Genomic DNA, 6,000 nt, shown 5'->3' on the forward strand with positions numbered 1-6,000 from the left:
AACATAAAAAATATTAATTAATGTTATACACCACATTAACAGAATGAAGGAAAATAACACAAGATCATCTCAATAAATCCTGAAAAGGCATTTGACAAAATCCAGAACCCCTTCTTGCTAAAAACACCTAGAACACAAGAAATAGAATGAAACTTCCTCAGCATGATAAAAGGCATATAGTAAACACTCACAAATAATATTCTTCTTAATGTTGAAAGACTGAAAAATTTTCCTCTAAGCTCAGGAACAAGACAAGGATGCCCACTGTCATCACTCTTATTCAACATTGTACTGGAAGCTCTAGTTAGAGCAATTTGGTAAGAAAAGGAAATAAAATGCAACCAAATTGGAAAAGATGTAAAACCTTCCCTATTTGAAGATGACATGACCCTATATATGAAAAATCCTGAAAAATCCACAACAAAACTCCTAGAGCTAATAAGTCAATTCAACAATATTGTGAAGTTCAAGATCAACATTGAAAAATCATTAGTGTTTCTATACAGAAACAATGAACATTTGAAGAATAAATCAAGAAAAGAATTCCATTTATAATGGCAACTAAAAGAATAATACACATAAGAATAAATCTAACCAAGGCTATAAAGGACTTGTACACAGACAACTATAAAACTATAACATTTTGCTAACATAAATCAAAGAATACCTAGTTAAATGGAAGGATAGTCCATGTTCATGGATTGGAAGTCTAAATATCATAAAGGTATAAACCTTCCCAAAGTGAATTACAGATTCAAGGCAATTTCAATCAATATTCCAATAATCTTCTTTGCAGAAATGTGAAATTCAATCATCAAATTTATATGGAAAGGAAAAGGGGCCCAGAATAGCCAAAGCCATCTTGAGAAAGAAGAATGAAGTTGGAGGACTCATACTTTCAGATCTTTAAAACTTATTACAAAGCCACAGTATTAAAAACAGCATGGATATTGGTACAAGGACAGAAATATGGATGAATGGAATAGAACTGAGAGCTCAGAAATCAACACCCACATTTATGGTCAACTGATTTTTGACAAGGTGGCAAATATCAGTCAATTAAGAAAAAACAGTCTCTTCAAAAATTGGTGCTGGGAGATCTCATTCTCCATTTACATAAAAATGAAGGAGGACCACAACCTCACACCATATACCAAAATAAACTGAAAATTGATCAAAGACCTAGAGTCAGAACAATTAAACCCTAGAAGAAAATCTAGGGAATCATCTTCCAGACCTTGTGTCAGGCAATGGTTTCTTAGATCTTACATCCAAAACACAAGCAACAAAAGAAAAAATAATAGATAAATGGGACCTCATACCAATTTAAAATTTTTGGACCTCAGTGGACTTTATCTTGAAAGTAAAATGACAGCCTACCCAAGGGGAGAAAATATTTGGAAACCAGATTTCTGGCTAAGATTTTATATGCAGAATATATAAACAAACAGTTCAACTTGAAGCAAAGCCCTGCCATTCTTTGCAGGTAACTACTCTCCTTTTGATAAATAGCTTTAACTTACGACTTGGGCCTTAGTAGAGACTGAATGCTTAACCAATGACCACAAATTTATGATGTGACCTGAGCTGTCTGTCATGAACTAGATGTTGTCTGGCCCATCAAGCCATAAAAAGGGCATGCACAACAGAAGTCCGTTATCAAAAGTAGTATATATGAGATCATACTCAAGAAGACCCTTAAGGCACAAGTAAGTTACATGAGGAATTGGCCCAAATTCCAATGCCCTCCCACTTCTGCTATGTTACTTTCTTTCTCCCAGGAAGCACCTATGATCTCATGGGTGGTCCCCTACAGTCAGTTGACTGAGGAGGACAAAACTCAGCCTCATTTACAAATTGTTTGGCACAATATTCAGGTGAAACATGAAGGTTGATAGCTGCAGCAATACAACCCATTTTTGGAACACCCCAGAAGGACATTGATGAAGGGAAATGCTCTCATTGGAAGAATGTCAAGAAATGCACCAGGTTTTTCATTTTTTTCGATGAAGAAGTGCTCAGAGGACAATATATGGACTGTGGCCCATGGATTGGTTGGATGGTCATGGATTGGAAAGGATCATGATATGAAAGTTGGTGGCAAGGAAGTCTCAGGATGCTGTATGTAAATAAACCTCCCTGAATAAACAGAAATGAAGATTTTTGAGTCCCATGTGAATGCTCTCATGAGTGACCATAGGAGATGATTTTAATAATCAATTGGATAGTATGACCTGTTCTGTGGACACCGGACAGCCTCTTTTGTCAACCACCCCTTTTATTACCCATTGGGCTCATGAACAATGTAGACATTGTTTCAGAAATGGAGTTTGTGACTGGGCTTAACAACATGAACTTCCACTCACCAAGGCTGATCTGGCTAAAGCCAGTTCTAAATGCCCAATCTGCCAGCAGCAGACTCCAATGAGTCTCAGATAGGGCCTCATTCCCCACACTGATCAGCCAGTTACCTTGTGGCAGGTTGATTACATTGAAACAGTTCCATCATGGAAGGTGCAGTGCTTCATTCTTACTGGAATAAAAACTTACTCTGGATATGGATTTCCCATAAAGGCAGTTACTGTACTGGCTGTGGTGATTGATCATGATTACCAAGGGGAAATTGGGCTGCTATTACACATGGACACACACACATATATACATGCACACACACACTTCCTGTTGGTTCTGTTTCTCTGCAAAACACTGAATGATATATCTAGGTGATTATTGATACAGATGGGATTAAAGCTATTATCTCCTCATTTCCCCCTTTTTCCTTTTTATTGATTTTCTGCATGCTTTTGGAGTGTGTGTTTTTATTATTCATTTTTTCTTTACTGTCATACTATTTATGACTCTTTTACTTTCATAGTGGTTGCTTTCTGGTTTACAGTAGAACACTTAAATTACCACAGTCAAACTTCATGTATAGTATTAGAAACTTACAAAGAGGTAGAGATGTTTATTTGGTGGAAATTCTTTATTTTCTGTAGGATGCTATATCATTTAATTTGTATGGTCAGTTTATTCAAACACCATAATTACTTGGAACCTTGAATAGGGAGTGAGATCTGGTTGGTTTGTACAGGATAGTGTGAAGCCCTAATGCATCCCAGAGTAATTTGGGCAGAGGATAAAATTGTATTTGGAAAGCCCCCTTGAGGGACTGGGGAAATGTGGAACTATCAAATGTACACACCTGGGGAACTCCTTACATTCTCACAAACACTGGGGACTACCAATTTAGTAGGCTGAGCCCTCGATTTTGGGGCCTGCCCTTATGAAGCCTGTTACTGAAAAAGAGGGGCTAAGCCTACTTATAGTTGTGCCTATAAGAACCACTTTTATTGCTCAGATATGGCCTCTCTAAGTCAACTTGGCAGGTGGATGCACTGCCGTTCTCCCTGCATGGGACATGACTCCCAGTGGTGTAAAACTCCCTGGCAATGAGGGACATGACTCCAAGGGATGAGTCTGGACCCATTATCATGGGATTGAGAAAGTCTTCTTGACCAAAAAGGGGAAGAGAAATGATGCAAAGTAAAGTTTCAGTGGCTGAGAGATTTCAAATGGTGGTGAGAAGCCATTCTGCAGGTTATTCTTATGCATTATATAGATACCCTTTTTAGTTTCAAGTGCATTAGAATAGCTAGAAGGAAATACCTGAAACTGTTGAACTGCAACCCAGTAGCCTTGATTCTTGAAGACAAGTATATAACTATATAGCTTACATGGTGTGACTATGTGATTGTGAAAAGCTTGTGATTCACACTCTCTTTATCCAGGGTATGGACAGATGAGCAGAAAAATGGGGACAAAATAATAAATTAATAATAGGGGAGATGGAGGATGGGATGCTTTGGGTGTTCTTTTTACTTTAATTTTTATTATTTTTATTACTTTTTGGAGTAATGAAAATATTCAAAAATTGTGATGAATGCACAACTGTATGACAATACTGTGAACAGCTGATTGTACACTTTGGATGACTGTATAGTATGTGACTATATCTGAATAAAATTGCAAGAAAAAAAATATGCTTCTATTTCTCCTCCTATTCCCACCCTTTTTACTATAGTTATCATACATTTTAATTCTATGTGTTATAAACACCATAATATATTGTTATTGCTTGTCTTTTAACTGCAAGTTATCTTTTAAAATGTTTGAAGTAAAGAGGAAGAAAAGACTTTTATATTTACTCAGATCATTATTATTTCAGTTCTCTTTATTCCTTTGTGTAGTCCAGATTTCCACCTGATGTCATTTTTCTTCTGATTGAAAAACTTTTTCTAACATTTCTTGTAGTGCACGTCTGCTGGTGATGAATTCTTTCAGCTTTTTAGTGTTTGAAAAGTTTTTTTAAAACATGTTCTTTAGAAAAATTTTAGATTTACATAGTGTTCAGAAGATGGAGCAGAGAGTTAACATATACCCTTCACTTTGCTTTCTCTAATGCTAACATTTGTCAACCCTAAGAAATAAACACTGGTACAATACTAATAACTGAACTACTTTAGGCAGTTTTACCAAATTTTCCACTATATTTTTTCTGTTCCAGGACCCAATAAGAAATACTAGATTGCATTTAGTCATTATGTCCACTTGGTCTTCTTCAACTCATGAAAGTTTCTCAGACTTTTCTTGTTTTTGATGAGCATGACACTTTTTTCCGTTTTATTGAGATATATTTACATACCACCCAAACCATCCAAAGTGTACAATCACTGGCTCACAGCATCATCACATAGTTGTGCGTACACCCCTGTGATCAATTTTAGAACATTTCCATTACTTCAGAACAGAAATAAGAATAAAAAATAAAACCCAAATACTCCAATACCACTCATACCCCCTATTGTTTACCCATAGTATTGGTGTAGTAAATTTGTTACTGTTAATGAAAGAATACTAAAATATTACTATTAGCTATAACCCATAGTTTGCAATAGCTATGTTTTTTTCATATGTCTATTATTTTTAGAATTGTGGTAGTTCATGCAAGAACTTATTTACATTTGTAGTTTTAATTGGTGATAAATTCAACTACAATATGGCATTATTATTTATAATCTCAATAATGAGCTACCATTACCCCTATCCAGTCACAAACATTTAAGTTCAACCTCATTAACAATTATTTACATATTAGGTAACCCCTCCCCCTTCTCTAGCCTCTGTCTATCTCTAAGTACCCTATATTCTACATTTTAGAGCTTTACATTTTTGAGGAATACTGGTCAGGTATTTTGGAGAAAGTCCTTCAATTTGGTATTGTATGATTCTTTCCATGGTTAGACTGAGGTTATGGATTTGGGGGAAGACTATCACAGAGATGATATTAGGGGATAGTAGTTTTAACATTGATTACTTGGTTAAGATAGTGTTTGCCATGTTTTTCAAATATAAAGTTACAATTTTTCCTTTCCTATATACTATTCTTTGGAAGTCAGTCCCTATATCCAGGCAACACTTAAGGGGAGGGGAATTAAGCTCCACCTTCTGGAGAGAGGAATAATACATTTATTGTTTGGAATTCTTCTGTAGGGAAGATTTACCACTTCTCCCACATTTACTTATTTATTCAATCTTTTTTCTATCAGTATGATCTCAAGGATATTTATTTTATTCATTGGATAATAATCCAATTCATTATTTATTTTCCCAGCTATGGCCAATGTGTGCTCTTTTGGTTTGACTCCCATGCCCTTTCAACATGCCCCACCCTTATGTGTGTGCATGTGAGTGTATGTGCGCCTGTGTGCATGTATGAGTATTAGCACTCTGTTACTTTTTGTTACTTTCTGGTGCTACAAAATGTTCCAGGCACATCTTGTGTTTTCTCCATCCCAGCTCTGGAAGCAAATCCTTTTCTAAGGAAAGCTGGTTTCTTTTGTTCAAGCATTTCTTCTTCATGTACGCACACATATCTGAATTTATTTCTGTATCTATTTGTGTGTATGTGCATATATATATGAGTTCATTTCCATATATATA

Source organism: Choloepus didactylus, chromosome X (genome assembly GCF_015220235.1).
Source record: "Choloepus didactylus isolate mChoDid1 chromosome X, mChoDid1.pri, whole genome shotgun sequence".
Lineage (NCBI taxonomy): Eukaryota > Metazoa > Chordata > Mammalia > Pilosa > Megalonychidae > Choloepus > Choloepus didactylus.